Source organism: Pan troglodytes, chromosome 22, assembly GCF_028858775.2.
Source record: "Pan troglodytes isolate AG18354 chromosome 22, NHGRI_mPanTro3-v2.0_pri, whole genome shotgun sequence".
Classification (NCBI taxonomy): Eukaryota; Metazoa; Chordata; class Mammalia; order Primates; family Hominidae; genus Pan; species Pan troglodytes.
Genome location: NC_072420.2, coordinates 21,973,034 through 21,997,751, shown reverse-complemented (window position 1 = coordinate 21,997,751; position 24,718 = coordinate 21,973,034). Strand labels below are relative to the sequence as shown.

Sequence of the window (24,718 nt, the reverse complement as noted above, 5' to 3'; positions counted from 1 at the left end):
TGATAAGCAATTAATCCAAAATTCAGTATTCAGTAAAAGTGGGTTTAGCAAAAGGGATAGAATGTAGCCACAAGATAGGTAATCCAAAGTGATTAATAATATAAAAATCTTTATTGCTAAAATAAATTTAGCTTCACATTTGTAATTTGAAAAAATTAATCTAGCGTAGTTTCTTTTCTTTATTTGTACTTTTCAAGTGGAGCTATTTTCAATAACTATTGTATGTTTCCTACATATTATGAAATTTTATACCACATTTTATGTGGTACATAATACACATTTATCTTTGTGTACTTATGTGTATTTATGTGGTACATAAATACACATAAATACACATTTATCTTTGTGAAATAGTTTCCAATATCAGAAACTTCTTCAATCATTTTCTGTCCCTCCTATCCCAACAAGAAAGCCACAGCTAATATTTCTTAAGTATTTCTATATCTCAGTATGTAACAATTCTAATTCAGAAGAAAAGATACATATACATATAAAACTAAACTTAAAAAAGGATAATGAAGTTATACCAAATACAATCTAGACCAATTGTTAGACAATGTCAATATTTTGGTTAGTTTAGTTAGGTCAGTTGTTTAGTGGCGTTGATGGGAATTTGAAACCATATTAAATATTCATCTCCAGGTGCTTTATGTCATAGACATACTTGGAATTGGTAGATAATAGTAAAGATAAGTCTAAAATCTTCCAATACTAGTTACTGAATATTATCTGCTTTCTATTGAAGTGTTTTTTCTACCCTAAAATGATGGGCACAGATGTAGACATTTGATGGAACATCTAATATAACTGGTGTTTTCTTGAGGTTTTTTATCCTACAACCTAGTGATTGAAGCTGGTTATGAATGGGCATTTTACATGTCTGAAAAATACAGAGTTGTAGAAACAAGATCTGCATTTATATGAGAATGTAATGGAGGCAGAATAACTGATGAGTGAACTTAAGGGTAAATATTTATACTTAAATATATATATGTGTGTGTGTATATGTGTCAGTAGTTTAGAAAACATCATAACGAGTGATATAAACATAAAAAACTAAAGAGTTTAAACAATAAAATTGAGTTTGACAGAGCAATCTTTATATCCAAAGCTCCATACAAATGAAGCATGCTAATCTCAAAGTCTGAAAAATGAAGTTTATATGCTTTTAATATTATTTCTGTATCTTTTTTATGATTATAGTTTTCATACCCAAAGCTCTCACTTCTTTGGCATGCAAACTAATATGGTGATAATTATACACATTTCCTAAATGTTTACTTTTCATGGAAATAAGAAAATCTTAGTCGTTTTTAACTTGCTCAGATACCAGAAGAAAAAATATAAAGCAAATTTAGGTATATGAGACCATAATTGCTCAAGATATGTTTGAATTAAGTGGTAAATTACCAGCAAAATTAAAAAGTAAAGAAATTGAACTTTATCACAACCACATGGCAACTCATAGAAAAATAATAAGGTGAATAAGCTAAAAGGAGAAAAGAGCATGTGGGTTGCAAGAAATAAAGTAAAAATGAAAACATTTCATTGTGGAAGTAAAGTAAAAATGAAAACATTTCATTCAGAAACAAGTATGTGGCCATGAGTTATGAATGCTACCTAGGAAATAGACTAAATTCAAAAGAGCAGCAGCATATAAGTAAATATAAAAGCAAAAAAAGTTAAGTAATAAGACTATTTTAAGAACAGTTGAGATTCATTAAAATATCAAATTTGAAAACTCAAAAAAAAGTGCATAGAACAATGAAAATTGTTAAGGGCAGACATGAAGACATTTTTAATAAAAATCAACCAAGATTAAAGGAATCTTTAATACAAAAGTCTGTTTCTCCCCTGTGTGAGAAAGTTTCCATGTGAGTTTCAAATGGATAACAGGATTGCAAATAAAGACTGTTAGTTTAATTCATAGTATTAAAGTCTACTTCCTAACAGTGTGGACACAGATCTCATGGGAAACACAAAATACACTGGACATTATTTGTTAAAAATGCAGTATTACATAGGGTATCAAATAATCGCTGTAATGGATATTTTGATAGACCCCTTGGGACCATCCTCTGGTTATTAATCTTGTGTAGATCTCAAAGGTCCCATGCCTATGGGATCACCAGGTCATGTTATTACAGATTCATTCCAGGTCATCACAGTGCTCAGAAAAATGTCATTAAAGATTAATCCATAATGACACTCAAGTGCTTAATATTTTATTTGGGAAATGTTTTCACAGTGGGAAACAGTATAACCTCCCTTCCTGTTTTGTTTTTTTTCTTTGACAATGAGTTTGGGGATCCTTCAGTGTTTCAAAGGCAGATGCTAAAGCAAATGTCTTTCTGAACAATGTTCTACGTCTGACAGTTGAGCAGGTCCCTTTTCACCATCTTATAAAAAGAATGGAGGATGAGGGTGGACTGAACTCCCTTAGATTATTTAGAGGTTTCACTATTCCATTGTTATTTAGGCAGAAGAAACGTATGTTTTCCAAGCTCAGTTTATTTAGCAAATGTCCTTCAGGTTCATCCATGTTGGGGCAAATGGCTGGATTTCCTTCTTTTTAAAAACTGAATAATATTCCATTTTATGTATATACCACATTTTTAAAAAATCCATTTATCTGCCGATGGACAGTTGGTTTGTTTCTAAATCTTGGCTATTGTGAAAAGTTCTGGAATGAATATGGAAGTGCAGATTATCTCTTTCAGTCCAAATCTTAATTCTTTCAGATAGATACCTAGAAGTGGGATTGCTGGAATACATAGTCATTTTATTTTAAATATTTTGAGGAATTTTCATACTATTTTCATAGCAACTGCACCATTTTACATTCCCATCACCAACATTCTACAAGAGTTCCAATTTCTCTGTTACCTCACCTTGCCCACACTTAATATTGCTTGATTCTACTTATATGTGGTATTTAAAATAGTCAAACTCATTGAAGCAACAGTTGCAGGGGCTGGCAAGTGGGAAAAATGAGGGGTTATTATTCAAAGGGTATAAAGTCTTAGTTATGCTGGACAAATGAGTTTTAGAGATCTGCTGTATAAACAGCACTTATAGTTAACAGTTTGGTACTGTGCACATCGTAATTTGTTAAGAAATTAGATCTCATATTAAGTGTTCTTAACACACACACACCCAAGCAAAGAGATAAAAGGAAACATTGGGAGGTTTGTGTATGTCTGTTACCTTGACTGTGGTAATGATATCACGGGTGTTTACATATGTTCAAACTCATCAAATTGTACACATTGATAGGTTTGGTTCCTTGTGTACCAATTATACCTCCAAGCCGGAGTGCAGTAGCATGATCACAGCTCACTGTAAACTTGAACTCCTGAGGTCAAGAGATTCTCCTGCCTCATCTTCCCAAAGTGCTGGGATTACAGATGTGAGCCACATCACCCAGCCAAAACTTTTTTTTAAAGCTCAATTTTAAAGCATTAGAAGTGAAGAGATTTCAGAAATTTGTCATTTCCCTCTTCAGAAAGATTTGGTAGCAATAGGAATTGATCGGTGCCTCTGTTACTTTTTATTATTCATAATAAACATTTTGGCAGTTTATTACAGAGTGTGTTTTTTAATTATAGTGAGTGTATTACATATCATGATTGTCAAATAGCTATTCAAACATTTTTAAATTTTAATTTTGTCCATCTTCATATCAACTACTCACCTAAGTGTAATGGGGAGAGAGATTAAAAGGTGTCCTTTCATAGGAGTCTGTAAAATGCTATCTTCTCCTTCATGTCCCTGAAGCAGATGAGATTTACAAAATAAGTAACTAAATGAAATATCTAATTCATAGAGCAAAGAGTTTTTCAAGCTTTACCTGGATTACTTATTCAATTGTCATAACAAATTTATAAAGCAGGTATTATTTTAATTCTCATTTTACATATAAGAAATCTGTCTTATAAATATTAAATGTTTTGCCAAGGGTCACACAGATATAAATTATAGAAGAAAGATTCTGTCTATACTCTTCACTATAATTCCATGGTGTATACTAATAAAAGGAATAGGTTTTCATAACAGATGAATGTATGTATCAGACCCTCATTGATCCAATAATCAGATCTAATAATGTCACGTGAAGTGGACATATATCAGTGAAGTGATTTAACAATTCCTATTGACAAGAAATATTTTTGAACCATGTAAAATATTTGTAATTATATTCACACAATTCATAGCTTTTCCCTTTTTCTTCTACACTAAAGACATATTTGAATGTTTTATGTAACTTGAAGCATTTTCAAATCAAAGCAAACTTTTACAAATCAAAACTTTGCAATTAACAAGGAACAACGAATATGTTGTAATAAGGAAATAATCATGATGCTAAACTGTGTACCACTTAAAAATATAATAGCTGCAAATGAAGAGAAGTCTTACATATATGAAGACACAGACTTCAGGTCACCATTTGTTTTAGCCCTTCTGTCTTCCCACCTCTATCCCCAACTCCTACCCTCTGTACCTTTAGTTCCGTACTGTACTGCCTAGGCACCTGGGCCCCAGCATCTCCTCCACAGTTCCATAGGCCTCTTATTTATAAAGGGTAGAGTCAAGTGTTGCAACTAGCTGCTGAAAAAGATGCAAGGATTGTGCAAGTTCTTAGCCACAGGCACACACTGTCGTATGCACCACCTGCAAGGTCCGTGGGATGCAACCTCAGATTTTGCTTCTTTTGAGTCACTCTGATTCCCAAAGTAGATTGCTTGTTATTAGTGGTGACCAGCCTATCATCTTTGCCTGCCCCTAGGCTCTACCAGGGTGTCCTGTAGACTCTGGGTACCAATTTCTCACGGCCCTCCTGTTTGCCCATTTGGAACACATCAGGATGCCATAGCATATGATTTATAAAGCTCTTACCTTGAGCATTTTCTAGACTCGCATTGTTGATATGAATTCTGTTAATGAAAAAATAAAATAAAATAAAACTTATAGGCTGTTTTATACCTTATTTGGACCTAAAAACTTACAATAAATTTAGTTCACTCTATATTAGTAGTTGTTTTGATTAATACCTATATGCCTGTAATTGAAAGTTACTATTATTATCAAATATTGCTCTTTAATTTATAAAAACTGTAGAACAACTTTTTAATTTATAAAAACTGTTTTTTATATTTTTTTGAATAACCTACAGCTTACCCTTCTGAGTCATCTGATTCTAGTTTTTAGTGTCTTTGAGCTCTTTTATAACTAATTTGTACACAGCCAGTTAACATGCAAATTCTGCTGATTCTAGTTGAGGTTCGAATTTTCTCTTCCACTTTGTGGAAAACTCAACTTTGCCTTTATGTACATATTCATTTCAATATTCCCAATCTATAAATGTTTCTACCTTTTGGTTACTCTTTTGAACCAAATATAAGTGTTTAAGTTAACCAGAATATAAGAGTGATGTCTTCATTAAATTAAATAACATTTTTAACATGGGTTAATTTTACATATTTTTTCCTGAAAATTATTTTGACTTTTTTGAAAATCATCTTTTAACAAAACTGAAGACCTCCTTTACTACTGTCTTGTAACCCATATAAAAAGTGTAAATCTCAATGAGATAATGCACGTGAAACCGTGTTATCCACTCTGAAGCCCTTTGCCAACAAAACATAGAGTTATTCCAATAACAAATTCAAGAGATATGAGAAACACATTATTTGAGAAAAATCTAGTATTTTCATTTAAAAAGAAATTGAAAGCTTTATTTTCTGTCAGAATTTAGGTACACTGAAAATAACAGGAAATGCTGATCAGAGTTGAGAAAACAGATCATTCAGAGAGTGATAAATAGTTTAAAGAAAATCAGCCTGAATCACAGGAAGACGGGCACATCTGACAAACCTGATAGTGCTTTGCTTGATAAAATAATACAGTTGTCAGAGAAAATTGGGGACATAATTTTCCTACAGTACGAATCGTTTCCTAAATGACCAGCTTGAAAACTAAATCTACAAGGTCAACCGTTATGGAGAGAAGTGAAAGACAGCTACTTGGGTAAAGAACTGTCTTGAAGAATGAAGACAAATGATAACAAGAGAAGAAAAACCTCAGTGTGGATAGAGGTGACAAGGGCGATGCATCACCTACCCACATTATTTCCAATTGCAGAAAGTTAAGATGCCAGTGATGTGAAAGCAGAACACTCAACAAACCCAGCAAGTGTTCTTATGAAAACAATTTGAGTTTAAAGTTAGCAATTCATCCAATGATTAAGGTCACTATTTTTCAAGGATTTGTTAAAACTATGTTGAACAATGATTTCAATAGGCTAGTGACTTAAGTGTTATTCATTGTAATAACACTAGGATAACTAGACACTGACAAGACAGGAGAAAAATACGTTCAGTCCTCCAAGATTGTAACACATTAAACATAAAAAAGAAAAAAATATTTTACATATGTAATGTGTGTGTGTGCGCGCATACAGACAACAGGATAATCGCTATGCCTTTTCTATTGTCCTTTACTTTTTCACCTAAACCAGGAGAACTGAAAGCATGTCATCATCTCAAATATCAAGAAAAATTTGCCTAGCTATTTTAGCAGGCCAGGACATACTAATAAAAATAGTGCTGAAATCTTCATAAATGTGGCAATGAGCAGCCAGATTGAAGTTACTGTACCACCTCAGTGTCTTGCATTTTGAAAAGGGAATTTCTAAGTATGAAAGTGTCTTTAGGTAGTTAGATATAAGCTACATCAAGCAGTTTAATAATGGAGCAGATACTAGGTTTAGATAAAATGCTAAAACTAATAAAGAAAAATCTCTAGTAAGTAAAGGAGGATGTTTTAGGTCATTAAATCAATTTTAGTAAGAATAATACATAATCCTTTTACATTAGTTTAAATTATTTTGTTTTTCTAACCACAAGCTTAATGCACAAACAGTATGAAAATGTAGCAAATCACATAGAAGAAAAGCACTTTTATAGAATGAATATTTGATCCTTATACTGTCATGTATGTGATATTAGTTTCATTGTTTTTATTTTTTTCATGCCATCTTAAGGGCATTTCGTTTTCATTTTTTCTTTTTCACTTTAAGTTCTGGGATATATGTGCAGAACGTGCAGGTTTGTTGCATAGGTATACATGTGCCATGGTGGTTTGCTGCACCTATGAACCCGTCATCTAGGTTTTAAACCCCATATGCATTAGGTATTTGTCCTAATGCTCTCCCTCCCCTGACCCCACCCACCGACAGGCCCCGGTGTGTGATGTTCCCCTCCCTGTGTCCATGTGTTCTCATTGTTCAACTCTCACTTATGAGTGAGAACATGCGGTGTTTGGTTTTCTGTTCCTGTGTTTGCTGAGAATGATGGCTTCCAGCTTCATCCATGTCCCTGCAAAGGAAATGAACTCATACTTTTTTATGGCTGCATAGTATTCCATGGTATATATGTGCCACATTTTCTTTATCCAGGCTATCATTGATGAGCATTTGGGTTGGTTCCAAACCTTTGATATTGTAAATAGTGCTTCAATAAACATAGATGTGCATATGTCTTTATAGTAGAATGATTTATAATCCTTTGGGCATATACCCAGTAATGGGATTGCTGGGTGAAATGGTATTTCTGGTTCTAGATCCTTGAGGAACTGCCACACTGTCTTTGAAAATGGTTGAACTAATTACACTCCCATCGACAATGTAAAAGCATTTCTATTTCTCCCCAGCCTCACCAGCATCTGTTGTTTCCTGACTTTTTAATAAGTGCCATTTTAAATGGTGTGAGATATTATCTCATTGTAGTTTTGATTTGTATTTCTCTAATGACCAGTGATGATGAGCTTTTTTTCAGATGTTTGTTGTCCTCATAAATGCCTTCTTTTGAGAGGTGTCTGTTCATATCCTTCATACAATTTTGGATGTGGTTGTTTTTTCTTGTAAATTTGTTTAAGTTCCTTGTAGATTCTGGATATTAGACCTTTGTCAAATGGGTAGCTTGCAAAAATTTTCTCCCATTCTATAGGTTGCCTGTTCATTCTGATGATTCTGATGATAGTTTCTTTCTCTTTTTTTTTTTTTTTTTTTTGAGACAGAGTCTTGGTCTGTCGCCCAGGCTGGAGTGCAGTGGCGCAATCTCGGCTCACTGCAACCTCCGCCTCCCGGGTTCAAGCAATTCTCCTGCCTCAGCCTCCTGAGTAGCTGGGATTACAGGCACCCGCCACCACGCCCAGCTAATTTTTTTGTATTTTTAGTAGAGACGGGGTTTCACCTTGTTGGTCAGGCTTGTCTTGAACCCCTGACCTTGTGATCCACCCACCTCAGCCTCCCAAAGTGCTGGGATTATAGGTGTGAGCCACCATGCCTGGCCTGATGATAGTTTCTTTTGCTGTGCAGAAGCTCTTTAGTTTGATTAGATCCCATTGGTCAATTCTGGCTTTTGTTGCCATTGCTTTTGGTGTTTTCATTATGAAGTCTTTGCCCATGCCTATGTCCTGAAAGGTATTGCCTACGTTTTCTTCTAGGGTTTTTATGGCTTTAGGTCTTATGTTTAAATCTTTAATCCATCTTGAGTTAATTTTGTATAAGGTGTAAGGAAGGGATCCAGTTTCTGTTTTCTGCATATGGCTAGCCAGTTTTTCCAACCCCATTTATTAAATAGGGACTCCTTTCCCCATTGCTTGCTTTTGTCAGGTTTGTTGAAGATCAGATGGTTGAAGACGTAAATGTTATTTCTGAGGTCTCTATTTTGTTCCATTGGTCTATATATCTGTTTTGGTACCAGTACCATGCTGTTTTGGTTACTGTAGCCTTGTAGTATAGTTTGAAGTCAGGTAGCATGATGCCTCCAGCTTTGGTCTTTTTGTTTAGGATTGTCTTGGCTATACAGGCTCTTTTTTCATTTCATATGAAATTTAAAGTAGTTTTTTACAATTCTGCAAAGAAAGTCACTGGCAGCTTGATGGGAATAACATTGAATATACAAATTATTTTGGGGAGTATGGCCATTTTCACAATATTGATTCTTCCTATCCATGAACATGGAATGTTTTTCCTTTGTTTGTGTCTGCTCTTATTTCCTTGAGCAGCGGTTTATAGTTCTCCTTGAAAAGGTCCTTCACATCATGCCTTGTCAGTTGGATTCCTAGGTATTTTATTTTCTTTGTAGCAATTGTGAATGAGAGTTCACTCATGATTTGGCTCTCTGTTTTTCTAATATTGGTGTATAGGAATTCTTGTGATTTTTGCACATTGATTTTGTATCCTGAGACTTTGCTGAAGTTGTTTATCAGCTTAGGGAGTTTTGGGGATGAGACAATTGGTTTTTCTAAATATACAATGATGTCATCTGCAAACAGAGAGAATTTGACTTCCTCTCTTCCTATTTGAATACTCTTTATTTCTTTCCGTTGCCTGATTGCCCTGGCCAGAAATTCCAATACTATGTTGAATAGGAGTTGTGAGAGAGGGCATCCTTATCTGGTGCTGATTTTCAAAAGGAATGCTTCCAGCTTTTGCCCATTCAGTATGATATTGCCAATGGGTTTGTCATAAATAGCTCTTATTATTCTGAGATATGTTCCGTAAATACCTAGTTTATTGAGAGTTTTCAGCATGAAGTGATGTTGAATTTTATCAAAGGCCTTTTCTGCATCTATTGAGATAATCATGTGGTTTTTGTCATTGGTTCTGTTTATGTGATGGATTACATTTATTGGTTTTTTTGTTTGTTTTAAAAATTAAAGAGACAGAAGTGTTTATTAAGTGACAGTATTGTCCTAACCACTTCTCTAGATTTTTTTTAACAAAAGCCATAGATTTTTAGAAAATTTTATTAGTATCCCAGGTATACAACACATACTTTATTTCATGCACATAAAGATGAATGGAGGTTATTGGATTTATATATCATAATATCACTACGTCCCACTTTTCTCTTCCTTTTCTCCACCACAATGCACAATGTATAGTATTAATGAATGAGTAGCAATTTAAATGATAAAAATTTTAAAACTGTTTCTATACTAGAATATTAGAATCTACCACCTGATTACTAAATGAAAGTGATGTATGTTTTTTTTCTAACAAGACCACCACTATCTAATAGAGCTTTCTGCAGTGACAGAACTGTTCTATAATTGATCCTCTCCAATACAGTAGCCACTAGCCATATATAGCTATTGAGTGCTTGAGATGTCATTTGTGCAACTGAGAAATTGATTTTTACATTTTATTTAATTTTCAATAATTTAATTTAATAATCACACATAACTATTAACATATTGGACAACGTATACATAGGCCATTTTTCCACTAGGTAAAATATATTTTACTTGTATTTGAATAAATCTATCTACATGGAGATGATACTTTATGACTCCTCAGAAATGATCAGATCCTTAATATCTATGATCTCTGCTGGGCACTGTGGCTCATGCCTCTAATCCCAGTACTTTGGGAGGCCTAGGTGAGTGGATCACTTGAGGTCAGAAGTTTGAGACCATCCTGGCCAACTTGGTGAAATCCCGTCTCTACTAAAAATACAAAAATTAGCCAGGCACAATTCCAGGTACACAGGAGGCTGAGGCAAGAGAATAACATACAAATGATCAAACTTGTATATATGTAATTCCTTTAAAATGACAAAGACTCTATAAAGCTTTTATAATGTTTTATACTCCTTTAATGAAACCTATATAAGTGAAAAAGGAACAGGTAACCTAAACCTAAAAGAATGTAGTAAATATCAGAAAGAAAAGGCTGTCACTGAGGTTGTTAATTTTAAAGTATTTTGAAAGCTTGTTATCAACATTCCTTCTACAGCCCAGTTCAACAGAAATTCACTGAGCACTTATGGATGCAGTTACATTTGGTTTCAGGTGGACATACAAGTGTTAACAGGAAATTGTTCTTTTCAAGCATGTGTCCTGGGAAATGTGCTTTAATCACTCTTCTTGTTTCATTCCTAACTCATTTTTGTTGGTATTTTTAGTATCCCTTCAGATTCTGGCAATAAATATGGGATTAGGTTGCTCAAAAAAGTTAGAGTTTCTCTCAGGGTATTCACAGAACATGGAAGGGTCATGTCTACACAAAATTATAATGAAAATGCCAACTTATGTTTGTTGGAGAATTAGAACTTTTACATATTAAATCTGTTTGATACTCATTACTTAGTGAGTTTGTAAAGCGTTAACTGATGATAAACTGAGACATTAAGTCATTAATTGATGCTCGACCTAGCAAGGACTTGAACCACAGTGTCCTGATTTTAAATTTAAGATTTATTCCACTGCACCAAAAATCTAGTTAAGCCAAAAGTAACATCACCTTCAGTACACTAGAGGGGCTGTATTTAAGTGATGTTGAATTATTACACTGTGATCTGAGAGGCACCCGAAAATACTCAGATAAACTGTGCCATGTGAAAATAAACTCTATATGCTAACGGTTCAAATAGAAAATACATTTTAAAAATCAGTGAAGATTAGTTTTATGGCTCGGCTGGGAGGTTCTAACATTTATAAGTCCCCACAGACTTGCTTTAACATGTTGCCTCTAAATATGATATACAAATCACGACACAGGTGCTTTAAGCCTGACTTGTTAAATGGTTTCAAGATGGTGCATCTTATTCATAATAAATCACATGAATATTTGCAATAAAATTATTTCAGTAAATTAAATTAAAGTCTAGGGCCCTAATATTCTAGTTTATGGGTTCAAGGAAAACTCTAAATGTGAAAGGAAATCATTATTAGGACTGGAAGTCAGAGAAATGATAATCGTCTCTGAATCTGAGCTCTTGTTTGGTTCTCACAAGTCATGGGAAATTGACAAAGAGCTCCATTATTCAAAGCATATTCTTTAATAGAATAATGTCTAGGTTGTTTATTCAATATTTGCATGAACATAAACAAAAATGTGTTAATTATAATAACCAAGGAGTGATAACAATTTGAATGGTTTTATTTACTTTAGGATGTCCCTGCTCCCTTAACACACTAAATGCACATAGTGGAGAGGAATACTTGTGTTTTCTAAATATTTTAGAATCCAAAGCCACTCTTGTTGCTTTCCATTAAGCCTTTCATAGGACCTGCTTTTATTTGGAACATAGTTTGAGAAATGACTGATACTGTATTATTTCAGTCTATACTTCTTGAACTTGGATTGTTGTTTTAGCACCGAGAGCAGTGAGTGGCTGGTTTAGTGGCTTTTGCTATTAGTGTCATGATGGAGCAGGAGAAAAAAGACAACATACTGTCGGACATTTGGGTTGGTTCCAAGTCTTTGCTATTGTGAATTGTGCCGCAATAAACATTCGTGTGCATGTGTCTTTATAGCAGCATGATTTATAATCCTTTGGGTATATACCCAGTAATGGGATGGCTGGGTCAAATGGTATTTCTAGTTCTAGATCCCTGAGGAATCGCCACACTGACTTCCACAATGGTTGAACTAGTTTACAGTCCCACCAACAGTGTAAAAGTGTTCCTATTTCTCCACATCCTCTCCGGCACCTGTTGTTTCCTGACTTTTTAATGATTGCCATTCTAACTGGTGTGAGATGGTATCTCATTGTGGTTTTGATTTGCATTTCTCTGATGGCCAGTGATGGTGAGCATTTTTTCATGTGTTTTTTGGCTGCATAAATGTCTTCTTTTGAGAAGTGTCTGTTCATGTCCTTCGCCCACTTTTTGATGGGGTTGTTTGTTTTTTTCCTGTAAATTTGTTTGAGTTCATTGTAGGTTCTGGATATTAGCCCTTTGTCAGATGAGTAGGTTGCGAAAATTTTCTCCCATTTTGTAGGTTGCCTGTTCACTTTGATGGTAGTTTCTTTTGCTGTGCAGAAGCTCTTTAGTTTAATTAGATCCCATTTGTCAATTTTGGCTTTTGTTGCCATTGCTTTTGGTGTTTTAGGCATGAAGTCCTCGCCCATGCCAAAAAAAAAAAGACAACATATTAAGGGATCTGAGTTATAGATCTAGCTCTGCTATTACCTACTATTATCACTTTGTGCAAGCAACTTAAACTCTAAACATCAGTTTGATCATCCATAAAATACAGGTGGAATTTGTTGATAGTAAATTTATTATCTCCAGGGCTTAGTATCTGACACTTTTATACTCATTTTTGAAATTTTTCTTTGACTGAGGCATAACCCCTAATTTTACTTTGAAAACCATTTTTATTAACTCCTCTTACTTCTTCTTCCCTATGTTTTTAGTTCTTTGCACACCCCCTACAGTATAAAATAAAGGTAATTAAATCCTTTTCATTCTTCTTTTTATCACTATTCTAGTCTTTTTAAAAATTGGGAAAACATATTCTAGCAACAAACTGATCTTTAATTTCAAAATTCTGTCATAAAGGGTTAAAGGATGTCTTGCTACTTAGAGGCTTAAATTCATGTCTTCTCAAATTAATTGGAAAATGTGTCATTCATTAAAGAACAAAACTATATTCTAGGTCTTTGAATATGAAAAGCTTTACTGCAAAACATTTATCTAAAAAATTTAAGTATCTCTCTTACCATATTTTATACCACTTCATTACAATTTCTACACCATATAACATAGGTATAACAAGTTTTCTGTGATTAAAATATAAGACAAGGAGGTTAATGATGAATACATTATTCATTAACCAGTTCTTGTTTTTAGGTATCATGCTAGGGACAATGCATTGAACATCTCCTTCCTCACAACAAACTCGTATGTCATGTCCTGTATTTTGGTTTCACAGATGAGAAAACAAAAGTCAGATCTTTCTCTATAACACTTATCTAATAATTGTAGAATGAGGTTTCAAACAAGGTCTTCCTAAAGTCTACAAACTTTAAGTAGAGAATTTTATATTATACTAAGTTATATTATATAAGAACAAGAAGAGATTAAATTAGAGGGAGAGAGACACAGAGAGAGAGAGAGATTGGAATTGTAATGAACTTTAATACTCAGGAAAATAATGTCAGAGTTACTGACTGAAGGAAGAACCCCACATATGTGGGTGATCTCCAGAAGTGACATCAGAAAGATACTTCTGTTAAAGTGATTTCTATATGAAATAGCTTATCCCAGAAGAGACATAAGTGATAACTCTAGATTGGAGAAACGAAGCCCCAGTCCCCATAATATACTCTGAATTTCTATGTCACGTCAAAATAAAAGCAGCAGCTTAATTTGTGGTTTTCAGTTCATGCATACACAATTATAGTTCTCAGTAAAGATTTTTAAAAGTCCTAAATTACAAAATATATTACACAATGAGCAGACCAATAACCATCTTTACTTGATTATTCACTTGCAAAACAAACAAGCAGAAGAAACAAGGCCATTGTGATTAGGCAAATGCTACAATTACGGACTCTTAAAAGTCTTTAAAAATAATAAGTTCAATATCCTTATACTACATTTTTCTTCTTGTCCCTGTTTTATTAGAATAAAGGAAGACAAAAAACTCATATGTTTCCTTGGACAACTTTGAATTCTCAAGCATAAAGGAAACTTTACATGTCTGTAAACATTTGTAAACTTACAGGATAACAAACTACCTCTTCATCTATTATAAAGCACAGTTTCCTTGTAATACATTCAGATGTCTCTAAAAGCTTAAGTACAGCGAGACCTCTTGTGCCAAAAGATGCAAACTTTCATTTTTTATTGTTTGTAAAAGTTAGGTAATCATATATATATATGTGTGTATATATATGTATATATATGTGTGTGTATATCTATATGTGTATATATATATGTGTATATGTATATGCATGTGTATGTATATATATATATTTGTTTGTTTGTTTGTCTGTCTGTTTTTGAGATGGAGTTTTGCTCTTGTCACCCAGGCTGGAGTGCAATGGCGCGATCTTGGCTCACTGCACCCTCTGCCTCCCAGGTTCAAGCGATTTTCCTGCCTCAGCCTCCCTGGTAGCTGCGATTACAGGCGCCCACCACCATGCCCGGCTAAGTTTTATATTATTGGTAGAGACGGGGTTTCACCATGTTGGCCAGGCTGGTCTCAAACTCCTGACCTCAGGTGATCTGCCCACCTTGGCCTCCCAAAGTGCTGAGATTAAGGTGTGAGCCAGTGCACCCGGCCCAGATTTTTTTTTCTCCAAAACAATAAAAAATTCCCATATATGAGAAAGACATCCAGAATTGGATGCTGCAAATTCCACCCTGAGGTTCCAATCAGAGATTCATTGAAATGGAAGGAATTGGAATTGTACTGTTGTAGAAAGACAAGTGTTATTTTTCAATTTTTAATTTTTCTGGGGAAGATCAAAACATCCTGCCCAAAATTGAATGAAATTTAGAACAAACAAGCATAATTTGTCTAGGCTGAAAATTAAGACAATTGGTGAATTGAGGCCTCGGGATAAAAGTAATTAAACATATGCAGAATTTCCTACACCTTATAAATAGTGTTTATGTCACAGATTTATGTGATGGAAATAATTTCTCTTGCTAATATGTAGCCTGTCCTAATGTCTTTATCATGAGAATAACAATCAAATGCTACCTTTGTAGCTTTACCTAAAGCAATAGGGCCGAAATTTTTCTTTTTCTTGTTTTTTGATGACATCTGTTAGCATTTACCTGCTATTCTTTATATTGTGAACATAGGGAAGAACACTGTAGTGGGAAATAATGAAAAAAGTTGGGGAGATCTTTACCAGGATATGTAATAATATTCTAGTAAAAATACCCCCTTTAAGATAGTAGTTACTTTCATAGTTATTCTTAAAAACAGTGTAAGTTATAGTCTTATAAAATGTAATATTTGGCCATTTCAGTGGTACGTTATGGATTCAAATATAGTATTTGGTCATGTCAGTGGAATGCTATGAATTTTAATTCTCATTTTGACTAATAATTCATATTTATATCTTAGATAAGTTATGAAAAACTTGTGCCAATACTTGCAGAGCAAAACTAAATAAAGTTTTTGAAACATGATAATTTATTAATGTTGAAAGAAACAGGCTTTACATCTAAATATTTTGCTAAAATTTGCATCCTCTTTAAAGTCCTTGTGGTCTTTTCTAACTTAATGTGTTTGGTTTAATATCTTCAGTTAAATATACAATAAATGTCCTGTAAAAGCAAATTTAATTCTTTCACAGTCAATACAACTTTCAGTTTTTTTGCTATATCATATTGTTTATTATTTTTCAATGGGAAGCCATTTTTAATTTGTAATTGGAAAGAAATAAATGCTTTAATTCACTTGCTTTCATATGCCAATTACAGATATTATCATACTTTAACCTCAACTTACAAAAGATGCAAAGTGCACACAATTTTATTTTAAAAAATTACAGGAATTTTGTGTTATCTGAATGTATTAGGCAATTTTTCTATAGATCTATAATAAGTACAAAAGAGATAATTGGCACAGTCAGGGACAGGAGTTCAGAGATAAAATTAGTACCTGACACAGAAATGCAGTTGTATTCAAGTTTTAATCTAAGATAGCATTTAGAATTTTGAATCATTTTTACCCTAATTTGCTGAAAACACAGCTTGAAATCTTAGTATGGTTGATATTGTGAGATCCTAAAATTATTTTGTAATTTATTACAAAATATTTTGTAAATTATTAGTAAGTAGTTCTTGTTTTGCAACCACATTTTCATTTTAAAGGAAACCTTTTAAATATTGTTAAACGCAAAAATGTAAAACTAAAATGATAAGGGGCCGGTTATTCAATATTAAATTTTAGAAAACGAGCATCTACCACCACGATCACCACCACAGCTATTAGAGGGAATGTCCCCTTTGCCACTATTCTGGGTTGGAAAATTTTGGAATTCCCATTCTAGATAAATTCAGGATGATTAGTAATTTTGACACAGTACATTATATTGTTGATTGATAAGATATATGCAATTAGAAATTTACAAAATTCAATTAAAGTAGATACTGCACATGAATTATTTTTGGGAAAATAGAAAAATGAGTATTTTGAAAATATCAATGGTGTAGTAAGTAGAAATGGCAAAGACATTATTGAAGAAGCAGTATTTAGTGCATGCAGGGTGTTGAAAAGGATAACCTATAAATAAGGAAAAGTAAGAAACTGTTGTGGTAAGCTCAGAATGTATCAAGAATAGGATCAATCAAGTTAAAAATTTTAAAATATTTCTGATTCCCTTCTCTGGGTTTTCTTTGCTTAGATGATTTTTTTTTAAACTTCTAGAAGCTAGTTGGAATTAGCTATGTCTGAATTTCAAAACAAATACCTTTTTATGGCCTTGGTCTTTGTCAGTCCTAGCCCTTCTTTCCCTGCTTTTACTCCAAAGATTATTTTCTAGTAAAACAATTATTTTTCTTCCAAACTTCTGAAGGAAGGCTCAGAGGGAAGTTTGATTTCTGGTCTCTGGCGATTACTAATTTTGAATATTGATAATTAAATCTTAAAGCAATTGTGAAGTGGAAAATATTCTGGAAACAAAACTGTATTAAAAGCAAACAACTGAGAATTAACAAGTGATTGGTTAAATTTCAGAATAAAACTATTTTGAAAAAGTAATAATAAATCAAAGATGCAGGATATAATCTCTAGTTTAACCCTTAACATTTAAAATACTTCTATAGTTTGTAAAGATAAAAAAATAGAATTTTTATTAGTGCAAAATAAAAAATGGGGAGAGAAATAAAAAGGGATAAGTAAAATAAAAAAATTAGAAAGGAAGACATTAATGCAAAATATATCATTAATTAATCATCTAAATATGAACTAAATACTAAGAATAAAGATCAAAGATGGTCAGCCTTGATTAAAAATAAACACAACCATATACTGTTTACAAGAGCTGCAAATCAAAGTAAAGGACACAGAGAGACTTAAGTTACAAAGCAGAAAAAGATATGCCATTGTTAAGGTTTATCAGAGGCCATCGTTTGGACTAGCCTCTTGCACTATGCCCAGCTGACCACACCAAACCAGAATGGAGTCAGTTGTGCTAAGTGCCATGTAGTTACATTGAACTTTGAAACGATCCAATTTTCACAAAAAATAGGAGATTCTAGTCAATCTGAGTCAGCATAATAAGGAAGTCTCCTCTGTTTTAACCCTATAAGGAAAATAACTTTGAAAGGACCAATCCAATTAATTGTTTCCTGTTTCCACTTTCTGTAGTGCTCTTCTATGTGTACATCGAATCTCCTCTGCCCAGCCCCTTAGAATATTTTTTCTATTTTATAGATTGAGGTATTACTCCACTCCAGAGTCAGAAATAAAAGCCAATCACAGCTTAAAATTAAATTTGTTGTAATTTTGTGGTTTGATACTATTAAACTGTAATAAAAGATTCCCTGCATCTATACTCAAACAGGATAATATAAAGATCAACTAGGGCTTATTTCAGTTATAAAAATGTCTTAATATTTGAAAAATCAATCCCCCTTCATTAACAAAATAGTGAAAAATGTATAATTTTATATAGATACAGAAATATTAAAGATGAAATTCAACATATATTTATGACATAAACTCTTAGCAAACTGGGATAGAAGGAAACTCTCTTAAGTTGTGAAAAAACACACACGCACATATGCACACACATATAATTAAAGAAAAACAATACATAATTCATTTTTTTTTAATTGCATGTATTCTTTGGAAATTAGAAATGAGGAAAAAACATACCTGCCATCACCACTTCTGTTCAAGGTTTTACTGGAATTCATACTATAAAATATGAAGAAAACAAAGGCAAATAATTAGAAAGAAAAAGTTAATATAGCAATTAATTGTGGATGACACCAATTTATTGTAGAAAATCTAGAATTTTAATGACAAACACTTATAATTAAGAAGAGTTTAATAAAGTCACCAGAAACCTGGAAAACTACATAAGTAAACCAGTTATTTGTATTTCCATATTCTAGCAACAAACGTGCTATATATATTTAAAAATATTATTTCCCCTTATTCTGTCATCAAAAAATGTCAAATTTCCAGGAATAACAAAATAATAGGTGGGCAGCCCTGCTGGTGGGTGGTTTGGAGTCAGGGTGAATTTCTTACGAAATTTTACAGGCATACTATGTACTAAAAGGCTTTTTGATGGTTGGTGGGATGGAATTTGGTAGAAGGGACCAAATTTTTAGTAGATCTCAGGGGAAATTTGGGTTAGCTTACTTTAAAAGTGAAAGATAAAGAAAGAAAAAAGCAAAGGAAACTAAGCAAGCTGACTAAGAAATTAGAAAGGAAGGGAACTAGTCCTTGCATGCAAACAGAAAATAACCCTTAGAAGGTCATGGCAACCCCCTGAAGTCATTGTATCAGACAGTGTCTTATTCTTTAACATACAAATAGGAGAAACTTCTCTAATTATTGAAATTTCTAAAGGGAGTTTGTTCTGTAGAAGCTGAAGATCAGATCTTCAATTGAGGTTTTTATTTCTCTTATGCCCAAGTCTTACTTTCTGACTAAGCACCTGTTTTTGACTTCTGCTTAGTCCCTCCCTAACATTAAAAAAAGAAAAAAATAAATAAAAATTTAAAAATATCTGGGTAAAATTAGAAGACAAAAAAATGGAGGGATGGGAAAACTCAATGATATAAACATGTCATTTTTGCATGCTTTGATAAGCAGTTTCAATGATAGCCCAATTAATATTCCAGCAAGTTTTGTACTCTGTGTGTGTGTGTGTGTGTGTGTGTGTGTGTGTGTGTGTATAAACAAGTTCCCATCTAAATTTATATAGACCTGCAAAGGCCAAGGATAATCAAGGCCATCTTGAAGAAGAAATAAACAGATACATTATTTATTAGAAAAATATAGTAATTGGGATAGCATAGTACATACATAGGTAGAAAAGCGGACCAGAATACATTGCAGAACCATACCCTTACATAAACAGCTCCCTGACAATGAGAGTGTTGACACTGTGGCATAATGGGGAGGTATGCTGTCAATAACTGGGGCTAGATATATCGGGTATTCACACCGAAAATAAAACATTTCCTGAGCTCTACTTCCCACCATACTACTCCCCTCAAAGTATTTGATGGGTTTTTTATCTAAATGTAAACCACAAAAAAATGAGAGTTTAGAAAAAAATTATATAATAATATCTTTGAGACACTGAGTGGGCAAATGATATTCGAGTGGGGCACAAAGAGAGCTAAATTTGAAAGAAAGAGGTAAAGCAGACTGCACTAAAACTTGATACTTCTATTAACCAAAATTCAACTTTGAATGAATGAAAAGGAAAGCCATTGGGAGAAAGTATTTGCAGATACAATAAAATAAGAATATCCAACACGTGTAAAGAATTCCTACAGTTCAATAAGACAAAAGGATTTAAGGATGTACATTGTTCTGACTTTTTGGAAAATTGTTGGGCATTGATTAGTAAAGCTGAAAATGTGCAAACCCTATGATCCAGGCATTTTAATCCTAGATATACAACAGAAACACACAATATGTTCACAAACAAGACAAGTTAAAGAATAATATGTTCAACGACCCCAAATTAGAAACATCCAAAATTCCTCTCAATTGCCAAATGAATAAATTGTTCTGTATTCATAAAATTATATACCATATAGCAGTGAGGATGAATGAACTGTTGCTACACAGAAAATGAAGAAATATCTCAAATACTGAGTGAAAGAAGCTTAACATAAAAAGTGTGTAGCATATGATTGCAATCATATAAAGTTCAAAAATAGGCAAAATTCCTTTGTTGTACTAAGCAGGATCATTATTAATATGTCTAGGGGTGTAGCAACTAAAGGGCAAGAGAAGGGCTCCTGTAGTGCTGAAACTCTCAGGTGGTCTGATCTGAGTGTTTGTTACCTGTGTGTTATATTAGTCTTTTATTGCTGTGTAACAATATCCCACTAACTAAGTGGTGTGATACAACATAGATTTCTTATCATCCAGTTTTCTTAGGCCAGCAGTCCGGGCATGGCTTAGCTGGTTCACTTCTCAGGGTCCTTTTCCCAGGTCTTGCTGCAGTCAAGGTGTTGGCTGGACTGTGTTCCTTTCTGGAGCTCGAGGTTCCTCTTCCCAGGTCACATGGATGTTGGCAGCATTCAGTTCCTTGCAGATGTAGCATTCGTGTCTCCGATTTCTTGTTAAGGGTCATCTGGAGGTTGCTGTTCAAAAAGCCTCCCACAATTCCCAAAGGCCCTTTGAAGATTGGCTCTTTGAATCTTTCGGGCAGTAGGAAAATCTCCCTGACCTCAAAGCTCTCCCTTCAGGGAAGGTCTGGACTCTTTTTAGAGGCTAATTTGATTAGGTTATCTCACCTGAAATAATCTCCTTTGGACTCAAAGTCAACTGATTTTGGACCTTAATATCAGCTTTGTTATTTAAAATGATGTAATCACAGGAGCGAATCTCTTCAAGTTGACAAGTCCTGCTTACACTCAAGAGAGGGCACATAGTCGTGGGGATCTTGGGGACCATCTTTTATTCTGCCTGCCACATTCCTCAAGCTGTATGTTTATGACTTATGCACATTTCTGTCTGTAAGATTCACCTAACAGATAACCCTCAAAAAGTGGAAAATAAACTAATCAAGAAAGACAAAGAAGACAAAAAAAAAGTGTCAGGATAATCATGAATGTATATTCATAAGGCTAAACAAAATATACTAGATGCTAGTATTTAGAGACCAGGAGGTGAATTATTAGGAAAGATGAAGTTCCACAATGATAAAAATTTGAGGCAATATTTTATTACGCTAAGATTCATAGTGTTTGCTTTCATTTCACATAGAGAGCAACCCTAGAGTTTGAGTTGAAAGGAAGTTGTTGCCTCTGCAACTGCTTAAATGAAGTATGCAAGCCTAGATCAAATATTAACCACTGAAAGTGAAAGAGTTGAGAGACTCAAGAAGGTCAATTCACTGACTGGAATCAATTCTCCAGAGAAGTCAGTGAAGATGGGATTTCAAAAATGACATTGAATTTGTCTAAATTAAATTGATAAGCCTTGAAATGACAGATTCAATGAAGTGGAAAAATAATACACTAATTTAAAAGATATCCTATAGGTAATGTTTGCAAAGGCAGATGAAGATTTAGTCTCTTAGATGTTCATTCATAATTCTACTATTTTAAAAATGCAAAAATAAAAAAGTAAAAGAAAAAACTCTCTAACAATGGAGAAGTGATACTTGAACCTATCATGTATCTGTAAAACAGAATATTATATAGTAAATTTTAGAAACATTTTTGCAATCATAAAATAATTGTCATGGAAACATAGTGTATATAGTTCATAAATTTAATATTTTTCATTATAAAAAATGATGTACTGCAGAGAATACAAGAAAAAATAATTTTGTATTTGTATTCTTTTAAAAATATTATAAGATAATAGGTAAGTATAATTTAAAGGAAAAATAAATAACTGTATAAAACACAAAATTTCAGTCATCAGAAGACAGATTGTAAACAGCCTTCAGGAATTAAGAGAAGAGTTAGAACAAAAGTGATTCACAGAGCAGGCTAAACAAACATTGCCAATAGCCAATGAGGTTACTTTTCTAGTCTAGAAAAGAACAGTAGAAGAAATGAGTAGCCAACTCCATCATTTAATCATTGAGAATATGTCCATATAACACTTAGAATGAAGGTAGATGTAGAATAGGTAAAATTCTTCCCATTTGTACATATTTTTTAAATCAAAAGTGCTTTCTTTGCACATACCTGGAATTCTCTCAACAGCTCTAAAAAATAAGAAAAGTAAGAATCTTTTCTGCACCTCATGTTTTTAAGTGACATTTTCCAAATTACACAGATTATTATTTTTAAAAAATTCTATAAAACTTTATGCCTCTTCACATCTTATGCCTGCTTTGTGACAATTAGTTTCATGTTGCAATTTCTTGAAAGTGATCCAGTTTTCAATATTTTAACAGAAGAATGGACCTTTGTCACTCGAATTTTCTACGTTCATCTTTCTTGCTAGTATTAGGTCACATTCCCATATATTCTGTAATATCAGTAACTTGTACATATGATAAATTCAGTGTTCACAAAAGAATTTCTCACAATATTTGAAAGAATGGCTTAAGAATTCCTTTGAAGAATAATGCAGTCTTTGATTATTTTTAACTTTCCCTGAGCTTTACTTTATTCCCCTTTCTCTTAATACTGAGAATTGAGAATGAACTGAATCTGACCGTGTAAAAGAAATCAGATGCAGAATTTTGTTTAAATTAGCAGTGATATTGTGGATTGAGCAGTAAATATGGATAAGAATGATTAAGCATCTAGCTAATCAAAGAATATGTTAAATACTGCACGGGCTTATATATGCCCTAGGGAATTGTTGTAGATTTGAATACTTATGCAACCATAAGTATTAAAAATAAGGACCTTCCATCAAATGCATTTAATAAAGACCTATCAGGAAAAAGAGTTTTAACTCAAACAGCCTATGCCAGCATAATTTTCAATGTTTTCTTAATTTGCTAAGAATAATGATAATTTTTAACTGAGCCAATTCTTTATGTAGGAAAAAAAACAGTTCAAAGTGAAAACTAGGTTTTCTTTATCCTTCATTTTGGGGCTAAAATCAACTCAGGAATTAATTTAGGTATTGACTAAAAATAAAAAAAGAAAATGAAGCTTCTTTCCTCAAATCAGAATCACTTGATTGATTGGGGATTTGTAATGAGTTATAAAACCTTTCATCTCTAGGTCACTGATACAAACACTGTCAAGATAAAGCATGACTAAAAGTTGCTGTAATTTGATGGATATTCAGTGACCCATGAGAATTTGCTAGTGGTCTGATTTCAAGTTCCAGAAGGCAAATTGCCATATCTTGTGACAGTTATATAATTTAATGCATTAGCCTTTAATAAGTAGTCCTTTGTACTGAACTGTCTGCCTCCAATATGGTAAGCCCCACAAGAAATTATATTAGGGATTTATGTGCTTGCATATCTTATTGCACGAATAAATATATCACTCTATGATTTGTCCTGATTTGACTAGTATTTAAAGGTGTTTTTGTCGTTTAAAAAACTAATACAATAAAATGGGGCCAATGACATTATTAAAAGCAATAGATGAATACTTTCACTATGTTTTTCACATGCTAGGATTAGATGGTAGCCTAGTCGGAAGTTTGCCACCATTTATTCTTCAGCTAAAAGTAAAGCAGGGCAAGCTAAGCATCTTGACATATCCATTTAACCTCCGCTTCGTATCTAAAAGCTGAACATTTATCGACCTCCACAGCCTCGGCTCTTTGAATTGCTAAGAGTGAGCATCTGTATTCAAACATATGCTGTGGATAACGAAGATATTTTAGCCAGTTTGCTTTAGCAGCTGTTCTGTAAAAGTGAGATGAGTAATTTAATAAGCAACTCTCCTTGACTCTGATACTCTTCCCCCAGTGTATGCCAACCTCAGCCAGAAATGCAGCCTAAAAAGGGTTCACTGCTTGTGAGACATAAAGACAGGATAATGATTTATGCAGAGGACCATCTTCCAGGCGCTGACAAGTGCTTACTGTCCTACACAAGCCATCACTGCAGCTCTACAGAGAACAGATGGCTTTGCACACACCACTAACAAAGAAGGAATTCTGCACAAATAGCATGAAACTTCACCACTTTTCTGAACACATCTTGTCATAACCAAGCAATAAAATGAACTTGCCAAATGCACATTGCCAAAATGCAACAAATGAGGACTTTGGCCTTGCTCCTAGCAAAACATAATATGGGGTAAAAAATATTTTGAGAAATGG

The 24,718-nt window shown here is 33.4% G+C and overlaps 1 long non-coding RNA gene across 1 annotated transcript in view; it reads right to left on the bottom strand.

Moving 5' to 3' along the window:
- Nucleotides 1-830: 830 nt before the first annotated feature.
- Nucleotides 831-24,718, bottom strand: part of LOC134809223 (uncharacterized) — a 134,278-nt gene continuing 110,390 nt past the window's right edge. Inside the window, exons 3-5 of the long non-coding RNA XR_010154399.1 lie at nucleotides 18,641-18,682; nucleotides 4,897-4,934; nucleotides 831-3,771 (exon numbers count right to left, since the gene is read on the bottom strand). This is a non-coding gene — a long non-coding RNA (uncharacterized LOC134809223). The remainder of the gene's footprint in view (nucleotides 3,772-4,896; nucleotides 4,935-18,640; nucleotides 18,683-24,718) is intronic.